The sequence below is a fragment of the Ptychodera flava genome (genome assembly GCF_041260155.1).
Source record: "Ptychodera flava strain L36383 chromosome 3 unlocalized genomic scaffold, AS_Pfla_20210202 Scaffold_27__1_contigs__length_13241970_pilon, whole genome shotgun sequence".
NCBI lineage: Eukaryota > Metazoa > Hemichordata > Enteropneusta > Ptychoderidae > Ptychodera > Ptychodera flava.
In genome coordinates, this window is record NW_027248281.1 from 7,287,722 (window position 1) to 7,310,507 (window position 22,786).

At 37.6% G+C, this 22,786-nt stretch overlaps 1 long non-coding RNA gene across 1 annotated transcript in view; it reads left to right on the forward strand.

Moving 5' to 3' along the window:
* Window positions 1-13,701, forward strand: part of LOC139126440 (uncharacterized) — a 178,358-nt gene extending 164,657 nt beyond the window's left edge. The window contains exon 3 of the long non-coding RNA XR_011550577.1: window positions 12,058-13,701. This is a non-coding gene — a long non-coding RNA (uncharacterized lncRNA). The remainder of the gene's footprint in view (window positions 1-12,057) is intronic.
* The last annotated feature ends 9,085 nt before the right edge of the window (window positions 13,702-22,786 follow it).

The following is a 22,786-nucleotide window of genomic DNA, read 5'->3' on the forward strand; positions in this document are numbered from 1 at the left end:
AGACCTCAATCTCGAATAGGTCAGAAAATGACCTAGTCTTGCATTTTTTTACTTACTTAAAATTTGTTTTACATGGGAATTTCTCTAAATTGGCTATATGACATACCAATTAAGATGATAAACTGTAGTGGATTTACTGAACCAGAAAACTAAAAATATAGACAAAAGATACAGCTGATGTCCATTTTAAGCTAGAATCCTGTGTGTTATCCTATTTTTAACATAATGACCAAAGTCATCATGTTATTAAAAGAAGAAATTGTGTCAATGTTAATTTTCTTCTCTAATCTTTTTAATTATTTCAAGAAAGGTGTACAGTATTAATTTTCTTCTTTTGTGGATTTATTTCAAGAAAAATACCGTCAAGGACACTATGTGCTCACATTCAGTTTGAATTGGTCCGTTCGAGAAATATTTAAACCAGGAAACATAGGGCCAAAGTCCCTGAAGCTACTATAGACATGGATACAAAATTAAGCATTTCCTGACTGTATGAAATTATCTCACTAAGGTCATCCTAGGGACCTGTAAACCAAATATTAAAGCTGTCTGACCAGCGGTTTGAAAAAACAAACGACTCAACAGTCGACAGAGCTCTGCTGTGTTATGTGACACATGTATTGATAAAGAAGGTGGATATCTTTGATAGCTCATTTCAGGATGGCCTGACCAAAAATGGGAAAAAAAATTCCGTAAAAATACAGATTTGCATATTTCATCACAATTTTAACAAATCTAAGTTGGGTTATCCCTAGGGACCTGTATACCAAATAACAAAGCTGTCTGACCAGTGGTTATGAAGAAGAAGATTTTTTATCAAAACGCCTTTTTTGGCGCTAATTTGCATATTTTCAACAATATCAAAAAATTAAAAAAAAAATTTTCTCAAAATCATATATTTTATCCACACAACAAATATCAAATCAGTAAGTACTGCAGTTTTCAAGATATTTGAGTGGACGGACGCCTCACAAACGGACATACATACATACATACATACATACATACATACATACAGACTGATGGTGGACGCTGGACGGATACCCATCCCAATAGCTTCTATAGACTATATTAGTCTATAGTAGCTAATAAACGAGAGTTAATTACATTCTAATTAAAGTAAACAAGACTTGCTTAAATCAAGATTTACGTCATGAAAAAACAGCATATCTGTCAGGTTATAAGTATTTTCATCCTATTAACCAAGCACATTTTAACTTTCAAATTAACATTGTAAGTAAGTTCTGTTGAATAAGTTGAGACTGTACGTACTCAGAGAAAGCACACTGAAGAGACAAATGTTTGAAACTTAAGAAGTTCAAGGTCATCAAAAGCATTATAAGGAATCATGTAACACTTTCATTGCACTGTTTACACAGATTGCATAACTGCTATAAATAGCACATGAGGAATCTTACAGCCCAGCTTTACCATAAAAACCCTATCACTTTGACCACTCTATTTTTTTCCTCAAAAAGTAATTTTATTTTATCCTTACCAAGTCAACCATAAATGGAAATTAGAACTTTCTCTATCTCTATTTATTTGACCACCCTATCATGACAAACTATTAGATAACATACAGGGCACAATAAATGACTGTTCAGAATATGTCAAAGTTGGGATTCAGGAAAGTTGCCTTTACGTGTTTTAATCCTCCAAGATGATAAGCATTTCACTATGAACTGTCAAAAAAAGTTGAACTTTCTGATAATTCTACACTAAAATTATTGTGGCTTTGATGATTTCCGAATTAATTCAATTATTTAAATCATATTAATTATTTTTTCAGGGTGAATTGATAGGCTTTATACAGTACAAGAATTACATACAATGTAAGTCAAATTTTGACCAAAAATGACAAAAAATCCTTAAAAATACACATTTGCATATTTCATTACAATTTTAACAAATGTAAGTTGGGTTATCCTAGGGACCTGTCTACCAAATAACAAAGCTGTCTGACCAGCGGTTATGAAGAAGAAGATTTTTTACCAAAAACGCCTTTTTGGTATTAATTTGCCTATTTTCAACAATATCAAAAAATTCAAAAAAATAGTTTCTCAAAATCATATTTTTCGTCTACACAACAAATATCAAATCAGTAAGTACTGTGGTTTTCAAGATATTTGAGTGGACGGACGCCTCACAAACGGACATACATACATACAGACTGACGGTGGACGCTGTGGGGGATACTGATCCCAATAGCTTCTATAGACTATATTAGTCTATTGTAGCTAATAAACGAGAGTTAATTACATTCTCTTGCTTGAATCATGATTTACGTCATGAAAAAACAGCATATCTGTCAGGTTAGAAAGAATCTCAAGCTGCTTATATTTATCAATATTTTCATCATATTAACCAAGCACATTTTAACTTTCAAATTATCATTGTAAGTAAGTTCTGTTGAGTAAGTTAAGACTGTACATACTCAGATAAAGCACACTGAGGAGACAAATGTTTGTAACTTAAGAAGTTCAAGGTCATCAAAAGCATTATAAGGAATCATGTAACATTTTCATTGCACTGTTTACACAGATTGCATAATTGCTATAAATAGAACATGAGGAATCTTACAGCCAAGCTTTACCATAAAAACCCTATCACTTTGACCACTCTTTTAATTGACCACTCTATTTTGTTTTCCTCAAAAAGTAATTTTATTATTTCCTTACCAAGTCAGCCATAAATGGAAATTAGAACTCTCTCTATCTCTATTTATTTGACCACCCTATCATGACAAACTATTATAAACAATTTCATTTAGATAACATACAAGGCACAATAAGTGATGGTTCAGAATATGTCAAAGTTGGGATTCAGGAAAGTTGCCTTTACATGTTTTAATCCTCCAAGATGGTAAGCATTTCACTATGAACTGTCAAAAAAGTTGAACTTTCTGATAATTCTACACTAAAATTATTTTGGCTTTGATGATTTCCTAATTAATTCAATTATTCAAATTCATATTAATCATTTTCTTCTGGGTGAATTGATAGGGTTTATACAGTACAAGAATTACATACAATGTAAGTCAAATTTTGACCAAAATGACAAAAAATTCCTTAAAAATACACATTTGCATATTTCTAGGGACCTGTATACCAAATAACAAAGCTATCTGACCAGCAGTTATGAAGGAGAAGATTTTGTACCAAAACGCCTTTTTTGGCGTTAATTTGCCTATTTTCAACAATATCAAAAAATTAAAAAAAATGGTTTCTCAAAATCATATTTTTCATCTACACAACAAATATCAAACCAGGAAGTACTGTGGTTCTCAAGATATTTGAGTGAAGGGACGCCTCACAAACGGATACACATACAGACTGACGACAGACGCCGGACGTATACCCATCCCAATAGCTTCTATAGACTTTTATCTATAGTAGCTAAAAATGATTATTTTTTGAAAAATAGTTTTTCTCAACAATGCTGCCTTAAAAATTCTGAACCACCTTTGCAACAATATCCACAATCGTTGGGAAGTTGTCAGTCATATTCACTTGTTCGTCATATGACTAAGGTATACGGAGGGGCCAGATAACCTTACACATTAGGTGCCTTCCGTGATGAAGTTACACACGATTTAAAAGATAGCATAAGCCTAGAAATTTAGATTAGGCTAAATTGCATTATTTTTTGAGGACAAAATCGACTTAATCTTAACAGTACAAACATACAGTGTAACATCACCCCACCCGATCTTGTTGTAGTGCATACAGAACCCCTAGTAATGCAACCAGCTTCAAGTTTGTTGTTTCCATACATTATTCACATAATTTATTACTGATATATATTACAAGTATTACACTCTTGTGTTTTAGTAGTTAGGATTATTGTTGTCTATTGAAATATATATGTCATAACACTACTTTTTCAACACTCATTATGCAGCTTGCATGAGCACTTGACTTGCCTTGTTACAGTGTAAACTTTATGTCTAACAATGTCTAACATGAATGTACTCTGTGCCTTATAAGTTCAGGCAGCAGTGGGGTCTATACTGATAATGCAACAGAACAACAAAAGAAATAGTTGATTATGGATTTATTTGGTCAGATTGTAACAATTATGACTAATTTAACCAATGTTACTGTCAGTTAACGCAAAGGAATGACACGGAGACAAGTGTTTGGCGAAATCCGGGGTTATGCATGCACTGCCATGGCAGGGGCGACGAGGCGTCAAAGCGGCCTGAATGGCGGTACCGGGCTCTGGCTACCGTGCATCGGGCAACGTGTTACCGGCCGCCCGCAGCAGACCCATGACAGTACCCCCTGGAACTTTATTGTATAAAGTAAGCAGTGTAAAGACGTACAATATCTTTTATTGTGAGCTGCTAGCCTGCAGCGAGGCTTTATTTATTTATTTATTTATTTTTTCTTTTGCGGTGGGTGGGCGGGGATTTTGTGGTGTGAACTTGAGCGTGGCAGAAGTTGAAATGGACGAGCTATAGCTTTGCTCACACTGATATGCGCATGGATAGTGACGTGGAGAGGGTGACGCAAATTGTTTAGATAACGGTGAAGGGGGCAGTTGGTAGATAGGTTACGTCATAAGTGCATCCAGCTAGTGGTAGTAGGTGGCGCATGGTGACCCACATATGTCAAGGTCTAAACCCTTCTCCCCGTGTCCTCCCAGACGTTAACAATGATTATAGCAAAGCCATAATCACCCATTAACGCAAAGGAATGACACGGAGACAAGTGTTTGGCCGAAATCCGGGGTTATGCATGCACTGCCATGGCAGGGGCGACGAGGCGTCAAAGCGGCCTGAATGGCGGTACCGGGCTCTGGCTACCGTGCATCGGGCAACGTGTTACCGGCCGCCCGCAGCAGACCCATGACAGTACCCCCCAAATTATGGCCAAACCGCGGGCATGGATGACTGCGGTGCGGCAGTAACACAGCCCCCCCCCCCCCCCCCGCCCCCCCCCCTCCCCCCTCGGTGACCATGCGCCACTGGGATTGTCTCATAGTATATGTTCATTGTTCTTAGTGTTTCATGTCTCTATAGTTCGTGTAGGGCCATTCCATCGTTGGAATTGTCCAGCGAGAACAGAGTCCTGTGTCAAATGTTAGCCAGCCACGAGTACCTTAGTACGAGTGTTACGTAGAGGGTCTCCCGTGGTGTCTTGATGTAGATCGGTACGCGTCGTTCCTCCATCTGCTCAGTGTCTTTGTGAGCTGTCAGACAAATTGGGATTGGGGAGATATACTGTATGGGCTGCAATATTATTGTTTAATACATTGATGAACATATCTAAGATCAATGCAAAAAATTTTGACACACCAAACTGATGAAATAAACGCATGTTGTCATGGTGTAAAGTTTGGCTTGTGCATGTGATAATGATTTACACATTCTTGTTGATTCAGATAGATTTGATATAATCTAGCTGCTCCTGAAAATGAAGTTCCTTTAACCAAGACAGGTGTAATTAATGCATTATAAATATTGAATGTAACATTTAATTCTGACTTATTTTCCAGCATTGCCATTAGATTCATACAGGACGTTTTACTTAAGGAAGCAATAGCTGTCCTTGTTGCAACAAAGCATGGTATAACTATAGAAGCTGCTGATAAGCTTTGTCAGCAAACATAAATATTGAAGCTCTTGTATGCAAAAGTGGGCAAGTCATGGACATGGTGAGTGAGCTATTCCATGAAATGGTGCCATTTTCTAGTCATCTGTTTACTGCATACTGGCAGTATTCGCAATTTACAAAAATCTCATACAACCCACCATCCAATGCTGCAGTACTATGCATGGATTTTGCAGAACTACACTTGCCAAATGCAAAATGAACTACAATCAGCTCATTGGACTCAAAGACAGACTCATCCAGTCATTGCCTACTACAGGGATAACAGCAAAGTAATATGTGAGGCTATGGACATCATCTCAGATGACTTAAACCATGACAGCTATGTGGTGCATGCATTCACAGAAACTGTCTATGAACACCTGAGAAAGAAGAGAAACCTTGAAGTGAAGAAAATGATAATATTTTCAGATGGCTGCTCTTAACAATACAAATCCCGAATACCATTCACTGATGTTTCGCATGAGAAGATTTTAGATGTTCTGTAGAGAGGAACTACTTTAGCTCTCGGCATGGAAAGGGGCCATGTGATGGAGAGGGTGAAGTACTGTAAGTGGCACTATCGAGAGCTGTCCAAAATGAAGAGTTGATACCAAATAGCACTTATGAAGCGTACAACTACTGTTTGTGAATACACCACCGCTAATTTGAGGGAAAGAGAGGAGGGTTTATTGCAAAAAGAAGAACGGAAACACCAACAAATTATAGACTAAAGCACAAAATGAAACAGCAAATCTAAAGCAGTAAAGGGCATAGAACTAGTGCCCTTGCAGACCTCAAACTAAGTGCTATGTAAACTTACAAATCAAAACAGTCAAAATAGAAGTAGCAAACTAACCTACCATAAAATATGAGCAAAACATGGGAGAGTCAGTCAAGCAGCCGAGCAGAGGTCATTGGTGACCTTGGGGCCAAGGTCTGAAATGACCTTGATGATGAATCCATCCTGAGAGGCCGAAATGTGGGAAAGGAGTGGAATTCCCGAGAAATCGGGGTCAGGATAGAATCCAAAGCCCGGACAGTTGAGAGAAATGGAAAAAGAGAGGAGGAGAAAGGGGATGGTGGTGGGATTGACTGAGCTAGTATGACATGAACCCAGCGGCTGAATGAATGAAGGAATGAATGGGAGCGATGGGACAAAGGCTTGATGATGTGAAGTCGTGTGCAAACGTGGCTGATTGGCTGGGAAGGAGGATTGATAACAGTCATCGGTAGAAGAGCTGATTGGCTAAGGGAATGACGGTGAAGACGTAGGGAAGGCAGATAGCTAGGCGTTATCACAAAACACATCTGTGATAAAATACAGATTCCACTTTGTGAATACACCACCGCTAAGTTGAGGGAAAGAGAGGAGGGTTTATTGCAAAAAAGAAGAACGGAAACACCGACAAAGTATAGACTAAAGCACAAAATGAAACAGCAAATCTGAAGCAGTAAAGGGCACAGAACTAGTGCCCTCGCAGATCTCAAACTAAGTGCTATCAAAACTTACAATTTACTTTTCAATTTAATTAGTTTTTGGACACCGTGAGGCGAAGCACCAAAGGTGTCCTTTGTCGCCACAATGTCTGTGTGTGTGTCCGTCTGTCCGTCCGTCCGTCCGTAGACACATTTTGTTCCACTCATAACTTAAGAACCCTTAGGTCCAATGTCATGCAATTTGGTATTTGGTATTATCATGATGAGACTTAGATCTGATTAGATTTTGGTGGGTGTGGCTTATTAATCAATTGCTCATTTGCATATTTATGACTTTTTTGCCATAGGGCTATATCTCAAGAAATATTGAACCAAATTTGATGTGACTGTACACATACTTCATTAGTCTCCACGGACACCGTCGGGGGGACTTATAGGTTTGGTCATGTCCGTGCGTCCGTCTGTCCGTCCATCCGTCCGTTCACGCAGATATCTCAGAGACGCCTGGAGCAATTTCGTTCAAACTTGGTACAAGGATAGTACTCTACCTCATACAGGTGCACGTCGATTTGTTTCACAATTCGATCAAATTTGGCCGTGTTAGAGGACTTTTTAGTTTTCACCTCTATAGACTCCCATGTATAAGGCAGTCCATAGACTCCCATGTATAAGGCAGTCCATAGACTCCCATGTATAAGGCAGTCCATAGACTCCCATGTATAAGGAAGTCCATAGACTCCCATGTATAAGGCAGTCCATAGACTCCCATGTATAAGGCAGTCCTTAGACTCCCATATATAAGGCCAAGAAAAATAAAAATTTAGTTTCTCATCGTATTCATATTGCAAAAAGGATGCAGTGACACAGTTTTTAGTCCCCACAGATAAAGTCCAGGGGCTCATAGATTGGGTCATGTCAGTCTGTTAGTCCATCCATGTGAGTCCATCCTTTCACGCAGATATCTCAGACGCTTTGACAAAATGTCACATGACCTTGGTGACCTTTGACCTCGAATATACATATTTGTCCATAACTCAGTAACCACAAGTGCTAAACCTTTCATATATGGTATGATGGGACACCCTATGACGCGACATATTGTACCTCATTAATTATGTGCATATCTAATTTTGAGCCATCCAATGGAGCTAGAGGTCTGATTTTTGGTATGTACGGATAACTTAGCAATGCAATTTTTTTGACAAAATGTCACGTCACCTCAATTACCTTTGACCTCAAATATACATATTTGTGCATAACTCAGTAACCACAAGTGCTACACTCTTCATATTTGGTATGATGGGACACCTTATGACGCAACATATTGTACCTCATTAAGTAGGCGCATATCTAATTTTGAGCGAGCCAATAGAGCTAGAGGTCTGATTTTTGGTATATAGGGATAACTTAGCAATACAATTATTTTGAAAAATGTCATGGACCTCAATGACCTTTGACCTCAAATATACAAATTTGTCCAACACTCAGTAACCACAAGTGCTACACCCTTCATATTTGATATGATGGGACACCTTATGACGCCACATATTGTACCTCATTCATTATGCGCATATCTAATTTTACGCCAGCCAATAGAGCTAGAGGTCTGATTTTTGGTATATAGGGATAACTTAGCAATACAATTTTTTGACAAAATGTCATGTGACCTTGGTGACCTTTGACCTAAAATGTACATATTTGGCTATAACTCAGTAACCACAAGTGCTACACCCTTCATGAATGGTATGATGGGACACCTTATGACGCCACATATCGTTCCTCATTAATTATGCACATATCTAATTTTGAGCGAGCCAATAGAGCTAGAGGTCTGATTTTTGGTATGTAGGGATAACTTAGCAATACAATCTTTTTGACAAAATGTCACGTGACCTCGGTGACCTTTGACCTCAAATATACATATTTGTCCATAATTCAGGAACCACAAGTGCTACACCCTTCATATATGGTATGATGGGACACCTTATGATGCCACATATTGTACCTCATTAATTATGTGCATATCTTATTTTGAGCATGCCAATAGTGGTAAATACATGATTTTTAGTATATAGGGATAGACTATAGGATAGAAATTTTTTGACAAAATGTCATGTGACCTCGATAACCTTTTACCTAAAATACACGATTATGTCAATAAATAAGTAACCACAAGTGCTATGTCCTTTATATTTAGTAGGATGGGAGACCTTATGACAACACATGCTTTACCTCGTTAATTATGCCCATATATAATGTTGGGCGAGCCAATAGAGCTAGAGGTCTGAATTTTGGCATATATGGATTAATTAGAAATACAATGTTTTATTTTCAAAATGTCACGTGACCTTGATGACCTTTGACCTTGAATATGCATATATATGCATAACTCAGTAACCACAAGTTCTTTACGCTTCAATTTTGATAGGATAATAGACCTTAAGATGTCACATCTTGTACCTCATTTATTATGCACATATGTATTTCTTGGCTGGCCAAAACAGCTAGAGGTCTGATCTTTTTTCCCGATTTAGAACCATAACTTAGACATGCCTCTTGTTTCAAATTGGGAACAATGACATAGACCTATGTGTCCATAGATCTCAACATATACACTCCAGTGATACTTCTTAATGACCTCATTTCCCTGCCCCATCAAGACTAATACTCCTATTACAAGTGGGGACTATGTCATTGTCAATGACTTGTTACCCTATAGCATAACTATGGTAAAAGTTTAGTAAGTTTGGTTAATTCCAAAGCACATTCTGAAAGTACTCTTCTGGAATATACAGAATATTATCTCACATAGTGAGTGTCTGAATGTTATTCTGAATTGTATTCCAAAGCACATTCTGAAAGTACTCTTCTGAAAATTTCACATTCTTTGCCACTGCACCATCTCCCTAACACATACTGATGACCCACGGTGTCCACTCAAGTCTCACTTTTGGGAACAATGACATAGACCTATGTGTCCATAGATCTCAACATATACACTCCAGTGATACTTCTTAATGACGTCATTTCCCTGCCCCATCAAGACTAATACTCCTATTACAAGTGGGGACTATGTCATTGTCAATGACTTGTTACCCTATAGCATAACTATGGTAAAAGTTAATAAGTTTGGTTAATTCCAAAGCACATTCTGAAAGTACTCTTCTGGAATATACAGAATATTATCTCACATAGTGAGTGTCTGAATGTTATTCTGAATTGTATTCCAAAGCACATTCTGAAAGTACTCTTCTGAAAATTTCACATTCTTTGCCACTGCACCATCTCCCTAACACATACTGATGACCCACGGTGTCCACTCAAGTCTCACTTTGATTTATAATAAAAATCAATTGCATTTAGACTCAGTTTTGTGTTTAGCGTGTTTTAAACCTTATACTGCGAATACATGTTGGTGGAAGTTGTTATTATGTCTATAACTCACCGTAAAATAGTTTGTTTACATCCAATAATCGCTAGGTCAAAGGTCAAACAGGTGCGTCGCGCGTCTCCCGTATTCGAGACTCCACGTACTATACAAAATACAGAAAGTTATTGGACGGTCAAACTCCCATAGGTTACGGCATTAGGTGTATAATAATGGAGAGTATTCAAGTACTCTGTTGTGCATATTATTGTTTCCCGAATTCCTTCTAACCATTTGGACCCAGCATCCCAAGCTAATATGTATGGACTTGCAGTCAGGAACCTGCTGTATTGTGAATATTTAGTTAATATGTGCTTTGACTATTTTTTGTGGCAGTTTTCAGCTTGACAACTTATTATAATGATGGCAATACAACTAAATTATACTCCCAGTTTGTAATATACATAAGAAACCAGCTGGGAATGTCTCTATATGACCAAGTAATTATCTAACACTAAAAGTATCATCATCAATAATGGAGCCTTTCAGAATGTTAATCCAAAGAGCAATGGTATCAGATAGAGAAAACTGGCTGACACCCAATGATTGTTTTGAAAACGAATAACAGTATGATCTGGTATAATGTTGATATTGTTATATAATTACTTGGCCATCATAGAGACATTCTCGGCTTGTTTCTTATCTATATTGCAAACTTGGTGTACGTTTTATTGTGATGCATCAGTTTAAACTCCCATTTGGCATACACATGTGTGCATATCGGAGTTATACTCAGAGGTTCTAAACAACAATTGAGAGTATCTGGTTGGGGATATAAGACCTCTGGGGAAAATTTGCATATTTGGTGAGAAATAATACCACAGGGAGAACAGGAGCCTAGTTCCAATTTATAAACCCTGAAAATTAATATTACTGTTATTGTTGTTGTTGTGTTTTTGTTCACTTTTATTATCTTTGATGTTGTTATTTTTGTTGTTACTGTTAATAAAAGTATCACTGTCATGCAGAACCAGCTATAAAACAATTAATGTTGCCAATGTTCAATTCATACTGTGAATTGCTTTGGAGCATTGGCATTAGACGAACTAGACACATAGTCTAAATCGAGGTGTTGCCAACACTGTCAGGTGTAATTATCAGCTGAGCAGTAATTCCAGTCGACCACAGAGAAATCAACTCTGCCAAAGTTGAAACATTGTCTCGCAGCAGGTCAGATGTAGTCAAAACAACTACACCTGAAAGCAAGTGATATGACTTGGACAGTGCGTGGACATATGTGGTGGTGTTGTTTGACTACGTCTTACCTCCTGCTAGACAATGTTTCAACTTTTGCAGAGTTGATTTTTTATGATCGACTCATGTTACCGCTTAGCTTTTAATTGCACCTGACAGTGTTGGCAACACCTCGATTTAGACAATATGTCCGGTTCGTCTAATGCCAATGCTTCAAAGCAATTCACAGTAATATGGTTCGCCAACCCTGGTGAAGTACTCCTCCCTAGATACACTCAAGGGATGCAACTTGGTGCTTGCTCTGATCCATAAAAGTCAACGTTACTCGCCAAAAAAATCATCAAATCAAAATCTCAATAGCACAATTTTGCCCTGAGGCAAGCTGTTATTTGTCATCAGTGTTTCCACTGCCCGCTCGCCAAATCGCAAATGCGAGCAAAAAGTAGCGTTTGGCGAGAAGATTTTGGCAAAAGTTAGCCAAACTTGCGAATCGAAAATTGCACTATGACGTCATCACTTTGTCTGTCCGCGCGCACATCGATGTCCTGCATTCAACTTGAGACGTCATGCTTTATCTCTCTACATCCCCGACCTTATGCGTCAGGAGATCCTATTTGTAACACATACAGTATGAATAAATTGTAACGAAATAACTCACAAATTAATAGTACCGCATGTATATCATGACTAGTTGACTAAAATGTTGCGAAGTTTTGGGTTTGACTACGCGCAATGTGTGATAACTCCGTGCAGTGACAGCCATGTCATCGTCAACACTGAAGGATCGTAGTGACTGTGAAACTAAGCAAAAACGGCAAACTTTCCTTTTTGACTTTGGCTGCTCCACCAATTTGGGGGGAACCACCCCCACAACACACATTCTACGCGCAAGTAAAGCTATGAAATGGAAAGAAAGAATATGATCAATGTACGAAAGTCGACCGTGAATTTGGAAAGGAAGGTAGCGGCATGCATACACATGGCATTTTTTAGAACGTAGAGCGAGTAAGGCACACCTGAATAGCGAAACTGTTCGTGGTGTATTGCTGCCAACAAGAAAAATACCTTTACTGGCGTTAGAAACTTGTGTGAATTGGCTTCCTTAAATATAAATCGTGACAATTTTCAGTGTATCACGGACCGTGGTGTATTGTGACGTGACATCGGACTTTCAGAGAAGGCGCTCGCTCGTCCGCTGAGTCGCCTAGTTCCGCATTCACATCGTGCAAATACGCTAAGTCTTGTCGCGATATTTGAGCATTTAACTTGATCGTCAGTGAAACAAAAAGATGTTTCTCCATATCAAAATGGTATATATTTGATATTTTACGGTTCTGTTTACATAATAGAGACGTGAACATTTGGATTTATGATCAGTGATTTCCGCGATCCATGGCAAGCTTGCTGTGAATACACACTGACGTCTTTGATGATGACCCCTCTGACCCGAGCGCCATTGATACGCTGTGCGCTGTCCGAGCGCCGAGCTTCGCTTGCTAAACTTCAAGCGTAAAGCAAATGTATTGGAAGTCTAAAAAAATGCACATATTTCTCAAGTCTGAGAGTATTTTACTTTCGAACTGCTACGAGAATGGATATCTGATTCGTTTGAAAAAACTAGTATGCTGAACCAGGTTTCGTGTCGTTGTCTGTAGCGATATGTACAGTATCGCACGATAGCGATTTCAGGTTTGTTACTGAACATATAGTTGCATACGCCTAACTTTGGACAAGTGTCGCTCGCGTGGTGTCGCTTGAAATTCGGACAAATTTTATGTTGTATGCGTGGATGATGTTGGCACCTTGTAATCTGAACCATAAATTGGTGTTACTTTTAGTATCCATAGTAGCACTAACAGGGTTTATTTCCGTCATTCTTACGGAAAATGCAGACAAATATTTATTTTTGCATATTAATGAGAAAGAAATGACGTCATTTGTGATCAGTGGTATCGGCTTGGCTAATTGAATATCTCGTTTGGCGAATAATTTTTTAGGGCTTCTAGCCAAATTTGCTACAAGATTTTGGAACCCAGGGGAAACACTGGTCATAATACAGAATTCTGCTCCATACTTTGCCTAAACCAGAAATCAGTACTTTTGATGATGTGTTATGCCATTGCCTGTGGTTAAATGCTCATGGCACGTACCTCGCCCGAGTACCAACGTCATTCAAAAATTGAATGCAAACAATCTTGTAGCTTGTACTTGCCAATGCGTTGAGTACAAGCTACATGATTAGTTTAATTCAATGTTTTGAATGACATTGGTACTCAGATGATTTTTAATTTAGGCGAATACAGATTGACAGAGAGATTTGCATATTTAATTGAAATACTACTGTCTAATTTGGAAGCGAGTCAAATCCCAAACTCTGATCACAAATTTTATGTCGTGGATACAGAGGAGTCGTATTGTGTTAAGACGGAAAAAGCAAAAACTGGTCAGAAAGTTACCTGCGAGGCAAAATGTGTGAATTTCAAGCATACAAATGGGTAATGTGAACACTGTTTAGTTGTTGCAGACAATTTAGAAGCATATATGTGACATTATAAAAGTAAAACAGAACCAACAATATCGTCAGTGTTGAAAAAAACAGTTCCACATGGAGTTGGCAAAAAGCCTGGGGCAAGAAAGGGTAGAAATGGGGTGAGTTCTGAGCCCATACTAACTACTGTTACAACCAGCATTAATTAACCTGTAATATATAGATACACAAAACCATATCACAACAATAACCCATTTTTGACAGTGTTTTTATGCGCCTAATGCAAAATCATGCAAATCATGCGGGATGGATTTCCCACGCAATAATCCTGTTTGATGTGGTGGTTTTACATAAATAGCGGTATATTTACCCAAATACCGAAAGGGACATGGGTGTATTCATCAAAACAAGAAAGGGCTGTATATTACAATCTGGATGTCAAATGCCTGAAACAAATACTTTTGGAAAGGCATTTTTAGAAATACCACAAAATGTTAAGTCCCAGCTTAAAGCTGGCCATATAAAGAGGATAAAGTAACAGTTCACCATAGATGTCCTGTAAAATCGGACACTTCCGTTGAGATCTGTGAAGAATGTCCACTTGTTGGCTTCCATGAGTTCTGTATTGTTATTTCATTTAATGTTGATTTAATTAGTACCTGTCCTCAACATTGACTATTTTTAGATATATTCACCATAAGCAGCTTCGTGTAACCTGTGCAGCCACAAGGTGATCAAAGTGGCTTCAGAATATTTGACCAGCGTGTCACTTAGTATGGTGTATAGGGTTCTTTAAGGAAGTCAAAAAAAGTTTTGCCTGGTGAAATTGTGACAGAATATTTCGGCGAAGTCGTCTCCGAAGAGGAATTTGAAAAGAGAGAATATGTTTACAAGGAACAAGGCAGAGAACCAACCTTGTACACGTTCAGACACTGCGGACGCATTATATATTTTGATGGCAATCGTAGGGTAGATGGGAGTTTATTATATCTGTGACAAAACTAAGGTGCTATTTTGAACCACTCTACCTTGCCAAATTCTGAAACAAGGAAATTATTATTTAAAGGTCACCCAAGACTCCTGATAATTAGTCTATGTAAGATATCAGCTCAAGTAGAATTGGTCCAGAATTATGCTGCACGCATTCATGAAAATCAGCCAGACTTCATGAAGAACATGCACTGACACTCATCACATGCGTTAGCTGTAACCTTTGACCTTTTTGCGCGACCTCATGATGGAAACCATGCCAGATTCTGTTGAACGCACGCTAAATGTCGGTTAGTAATGATCGGTTGAATTCTTCCCATGCGCACTATCTAATACGATGTATTTCATTTGTCAACATCGTTGAATTTCTGACCGTTCAGAAACTCATTTTGACCATTATATTCTTTATCAGGAATTGACACAGGTTGAACACGGTGATTCACCATGATTCAATATGGTTATTTAAATGAATAGGTCGCGATGTGTGACAAAAAAGTGAAAATATTCCCAAAAGTTACAGCTACTGTCCCTTAAATACTTTCACCATGGCGTATTTTGGAATTATCAAAGCTTACTCAACATGTATGTAAATACCAACCTACCGTTCATCGAGGACATGATAAATGGAAGTCCTGGCACTGGTACAAGCATATTACACGTTCTGTTCGAGCCTTTAAAAGTCACTGACGACATCAATTTTCCAGGACCTAATATTCAGAGCGATAATTTTTTGGACTCCTTGCAAACATTGAATCCATTTAGATCATTTATATATATCTACACGTTATCTCATAATGCTTGGCAATCCATTTACATCCAAATTTGTGCAGAGACTACATCAACTCAGCCTCATATGAATAAAATGGTTTGCAAGAAGTGGTGGACAGTTTATGCCTATTAAATGCCTATACTTTGCCTCAATAATATATCAGCTAATTTGATAGATTTGTTTCTCTATTAAAAAATGCAACATCTTGATAACTTTCAAAACAATGTATTTGATTTTTGGCATCACTGTTGTCGTTTGATATTTTAGAAAAATAATACTTTCAACCAATTAACTATGTAAATTTATTTTTTGTTCAATGTTCTCTAGCCCAGTGCTCATAATTTAATACATCCTCCCTTGCTGTGTAAATGAGCAAAAATGAACAAAAATAAGTCAAAATATTTATGTATTACACTGAAATTATTCCAATGTGAAACAGTAAGCTACACTCAACTGATTTCATAAAAAAATTGTCTTTAATTTTTGAGAAGTCTCAAGTACACAATGAAGACAAGTCATCGTTGATGACACAGTCCCCACTAAGCCTTTACCATTATCACATCCAAGATGAACATTTTATTCTGTGAAACTATTATTGAATGGATTGAAAATTAAGAAAACGAAAAGTTCATAACATTATTTGTTACATCTAAAATATCTAGTCTTCAACCGTGCACGCAACTACCCAATACTTTTTTACAGGGGCATGCAAGTAGGTTCAACACACTCTAAAGTTGATAGGCGTGGCGTGACAGACCGGGTGGAGGGTCGTGGCCATGGTTACAGTGTTTCTTTAGCAAAGCTGGGTTACTTTTTAGCACAGGCAGTAGAGGCAAGACATGTTTTAGCCGCTCGTTTCTAGCCATAGGAAGATGTGCAAACCACGTATATGTGAAGAAAAACCACGTCAGAAATAGCATATGTGAGATAGAAAGCGTGTACTGACACAATGAAGTAATGCAACATGACACCAGCAAATACAGATAAGAATTAGATATGTAATCTCGATGGGTCTGATCATTGTAGAAAATATTTTGTACACGAGTGAATGAAAACCACAAAAGTAAAATATATCCAAAGTTAGAAGACATATACCGGAAATAGTCGATGTCAGAAAATAAAGAATCACGAGAACAAAGTATTGTTATTCAAATATTGTTTCTCAGAAATTGGGAAGGAGAAATATAGTTCAACAAGATGTGACATCTTAAGGTCTATTATCCTATCATACTTGGAGGGTATAGAACTGTGGTTACTGAGTTATGCATATATATGTATAATCAAGGTCAAAGGTCATCGAGGTCACGTAACATTTTGGAAAAAAAATTGTATTGCTAATTAATCCCTATATGCCAAAAATCACATCTTTAGCTCTATTCGCTTGCCCAGAATTAGATATGTGCATAATTAATGAGGTAAAGCGTGTGTTGTCATAAGGTCTCCCATCCTACTAAATATAAAGAACATAGCACTTGTGGTCACTTATTTATTGACATAAACGTATATTTTAGGTAAAAGGTCATCGAGGTCACATGACATTTTTGTCAAAAAAAGTCTATCCTATAGTTGTCTCTATATACCAAAAATCAGACATCCAGCTCTATTGGCTTGCTCAGAATTAATATATGTGCATAATTAATGAGGTTCAGTATGTGGCGTCGTAAGGTCTTCCATCATACCAAATATGAAGGGTGTACCACTTGTGGTTACTGAGTTATGGACAAATATGTATATTTGCGGTCAAAGGTCATTGAGGTTACATGACATTTTGTCAAAAAAATTGTATTGCTAAGTTATCCCCATATACCAAAAATTAGACCCTTAGCTCTATTGGCTCGCTCAAAATTAGATATGTGCATAATTAATGTATTAGATATGTGCATAATTACAACCGCTACTGATGGCATCCTAAAGCAAGCGTTCACATCTGCAACGCACTTCGTACGTACGGTATAGAGTTATTAACACTTTCATTTAAACAATAGCGCATGTGTCATGAAAACAGACCGATGGGTGGATTGCATTTAATTGAAACAAAAGGTCTGCTCCATTGTGAACCTATCTCTTTACTCTTATTCCCATCCCAAAATGACTTTTATCATTATCTTCACATTATCTTATATTACACGCATAAACGTTGTACTTTACCTCATCCATCCTGTCTTCGATACTATCATAGAATGATATAAACAATTTCTTCGCATCTTTGTTTAGTCTGTAGACCAATTGGCTGCTCATGATCACGGCGTATCTTCAAAAATATTTCCTCCAGCTTCAGCAGGTTTTCTTCATGTGAAATGAGCTCCTCGAAGTAAGTCTTCTCACGTTTACGGCATATGATTGCCAGGTGTCTGTCATTGAATCCGTCAAAGTCATCAACGTTCAACATGGCGATTGCAATGGTTGGCTGGAGGAAGCCTGTAAAAATATAAACTTAGACTTAATATAACAGGAAAAATATCGGCAGTGTTTCCTATATTCTCCTTTGTCTATCTTTGCTATGCTCAGTTAGACAAACCTTTTTGGGAAAAGACGATAAAATAATACATTTGTTCTGTACTTGCTTTCGAATTTGCAATAATTCCTAATACAAGCGACCTAGCGGCCGATATAGCTCCGCTGTGTTTTATAGAGAATAACTATTTTTGACACATGTTGATGAAGGAGGTGGAAATCTTTAATAGCTTAATGCAGTGGCCAGAAAAAAGTGGCAAAAATAGCTGCAAAAATACACAATTGAAGATTTCATCATACTTTGAATAGATCACAGCGGATCACCCCAAGACCATGTCAACCAAAGCTATCTGATGAGTAGTTTTTTGAGAACAAAATTTTCTGACCAAAAATACAAAATTGCAGATTTCATCATAATTTCAATAAATATCACGTAGTTCATCTGTAGAAATCTGTATACCGAATTTCAAAGCTATCACATTTTTTGACCAGTACTTTTTGAGAAACACATTTTTTGACCAAAAATGGCAAAAATTGCCCCAAAAATTCAAAATTGCAGATTTCATCATAATTTCAATAAATATTATTAAGGTGATCAGTAGGAACCTGTATACCAAATTGTAAAGCTATCAGATGAGTTGTTTTGGAAATACACATTTTTTGACCAAAAATGGCAAAAATTGCCCCAAAAATACAAAATTGCAGATTTAATCATAATTTCAATAAATATCATTTAGTTCATGTGTAGGAACCTCTACACCAAATTTCAAAGCTATCGGATAAGTAGTTTTGGAAATACACATTTTTTGACCAAAAATGGCAAAAATTGCCCCAAAAATACAAAAGTATAGATATCATCAGAAATTCAATATATATTACTTAGTGCATCTATAGAAACCTGTATACCAAATTTCAAAACTATCAGACCAGTACTTTTTGAGAAATACATTTTTTGACAAAAAATGCCAAAAATTGCCTTAAAAATGCAAATTTGCATGTTTCTGCACAATTTGAACAAATCTGAAAGAGATCATCCCTAGGGACATATGTACCAAATATCAAAGCTATCTGACTGGTAGTTTTGAAGAAGATTTTTAAAGATATTTTTACCAAAAATGACAAAAATTACCTTAAAAATACAAATATGCAAATTTCACCACGATTTGAACAAACTTTAGTGAAGTCACTCCAAGTGAACTGCATATCAAATTTCAAAGCAATCGGACACGCGGTTTCAGAGAAGATTTTTTTACCGAAAACACAAAAAAATGCCCCAAAAATGTAAATATGCAAATTTCACCACGATTTGAACAAACTTAAGAGAGGTCACTCCAAGTGAACTGCATATCAAATTTCAAAGCAATCAGACAAGTGGTTTCAGAGAAGAAGATTTTTTACCGAAAACACAAAAAAATGCCCCTAAAATGTAAATATGCAAATTTCACCACGATTTGAACAAACTTAAGTGAGGTCACCCCAAGTGAACTGCATATTAAATTTAAAAGCAATTGGACTTGCAGTTTCAGAGGAGAAGGCAATTGTTGACGGACGGCGACGGACGACGACGGACGACGACAGAAAATCAACCTATTTGATAAGCTCCCTGTCGCTGACAGCGGAGCTAAAAAATAAAACATCTTCGTTTTTAGGGAAAGAATAATCTTGAAAAATAATTCATAGTTACCACAGCTGTGTAATTTAAATGAGTTCTGTCCATGGTGGAACTGCCACTCGCTTTACTCGAACGATTCCAACTATCACCTCCATTCAAACTGAGAAATATCTTCCGATCTACCTGTGAACTGCTGGATTGGTGTTCAAGCTGGTCATACGGAGTGGCTATCTCGTCATATAACAGGAGACACTCCCCACAATTATTTGTTATCTGGTCATGCAGCTTCGTGAAGGTAAACTGACTATTTTTGTCATATGAATGACAGCTGTTACCTTCGTCGTTCACTTCATCACAGTCATTCTCTTCACTGCCTTCTGCCGATTGCTCTTCTTGAGTTTCGCTGATGGCATTTTCTACAGATCAAACTACATAGATGATCAATCTCAAAGCCGCCGACTTCTTTTCGCCCTTTCAGGCTGCCACTATGCTCCAGATAATGGCTGGCTCACTCCATAGTGGCGTTCATCGGGTGTGAGTGTCTTCATCCATCATTGCTGCAGCTGTTGTGATAAGTGGAAAAAACAGGAATTCTCGTGGAACACCGATCCCACTTGAATACCCAGTATTCAGCAAGCGAAGCATGCTTTTGGGCCATGTTTTGCCATGGGCTTTCTACTGAATGAGCCGCTGACTGTCTCTTCAAGATATTCGACCGATCAAAACTCTCTCTACCTTGTCCCTCCAAACTCTTCAATATGGAATTCATACTGGAAGCAGGCTTGGTCACTTGTTCGGGAGTTGTCGATGTGTTCACTCACAAACTGTGGCTACAACTGATCGGGAGGCCAGATCTACATCGACTTAAATTATGCCAAGTCGCCTTTGATATTAAAATATCATGATATTTGACTTTGAACTTGACTGTCTAACGCTGTCGCCCCACATGTTTACACACACGCGTGCAACAGGTTTCCCATCACCATCAGACCACGCTGTTTGTTGATTGGAATGCATTTGCCGTCAGACAGCCACCTGTTTGACTATTTCCAAAATGCATCCCATTCACACTAACTGAGTGACAATTCGCTTCTCGTTAGCACTCTAAGTGTGGGAAATGCAAACTTATGACATCGTACCAGCTCTATTGTCCATCGACAACAAGACATACCAGATCTTGTCATGTGTCTGTTGCTGTACACCATCATTTACGACTCAGCTATATAAATTTGCCGAGCTTTTCAATAGCCAATATGACATCACTCCCGGTCCAGGTTCATTAAATTTCAAGTTCTGATGTCACCGAGGTCCGCTCCGAAAATTGTTATACAGGTGCTCAGCGTCCTCTTCAAATACCCAGAATAACGTCGACAAGGGTTTTACTGTCAGAGTTAAAAATCAATCATAAGGTAATTTAACATTTCTCCTTTCTTTACATTCAAAAATTGATCCACTTACATTATATCAACTAAATTTTAGTAAAAATACTTCATGACATTTTTTCTGATGACTGTTTCTTTGCAGAGTAAAAATGGCCTTGCTCTGACACTGCAGCTTACTCTTTCAACAAGAATAACGTCGAACAATAACACATGAAATGTCATCAATCATTCAGAACTGGAAATCGAAATGCATCGACTTTTTCACATCAACAGAATGCCATATTGATTTCATTGACCTCGAAGAATGTAAACAGAGAAGGATTGATGTGCACGCTATAAGGAACTGTGCTGCGTCTGATTATCTGATCTTTGTCAACTCGGCTGAATTTTTCCGAGTTAAACGCATACCAAGCTATTTTTCAACACTGCGCTTTTTTATTGGTGTCAATACTGTCAAAATCGCGGAGTGCCGATACTACAGGAATTTTGCATCTTTATTCACTCTACCAATAGACCGGCATTAATTTGTATAACTTGCTCGTTCAGTCGTTTTGTCTCTCGCTTTCGGGATTCAATGTATGATTGCCACAAAATCTCCGTTTTATACAATGTTTATCAGTTTCTATGGATGCTAGATGTACCGGCTGATAGCGAAGACGCATGGACACAATGAATATTTCATTTCATTTATGGACATGAGGCTTGACTCGTTATTTGAATCAATTATTTGAACGCGATTTTTTTTCAATATTTTGTTTAGAAATATTTGCAGTATGATTTCCAATGTGTGCCAAAATCTCTGGCTTGACGATATTTGTATCAGATTACTTATTCCTTTTATCACGTGACACTAAGCCTGCCGGTCCTCGCGCAACATGTACCTTAATTCAGAAAACCCAAAATCCCTCTAAGGGCAAACTAATCATTGTCATTACCATTTTGATAATGAACTTTTGAATATCTAATTTTGGTTTTAAAATTTAAGAAGTGGTAGTTTTGTAGGGGGCATTCTTTGCGAGAAAAAAACAAATACTACAGGTGTATTTTTTACTTGAAATCTTATTAACGCAGACTAGTATAACAAGTATAATACAATAATGAGATAACTCCCGGGACCGCCAGCATCTATCATTTACCCTGCTCCAGGGTCTATGGATTTGTGAATAAATAAGATGCAGTGTTTATGCGGAGGAGGGGCAGACCGGCGGCTATGATCGTGTATGCTTTACCATAGACGGCAGAAAAATCTTGTTTTAGTGTCTATTTGATTTCACTGTAAACACACACTCGTGTTAATTCTTTTGCCTTTGTTATATGTTTTGGAGGTGTTTGTATTTAATAAACGAGGTTATTAGATATTCAGTTTGTGTAACCTATTATTGAAGAGATGTGTTTTGAGAGTTTGGTGTGCCCATCATTACCCCTCTTACATC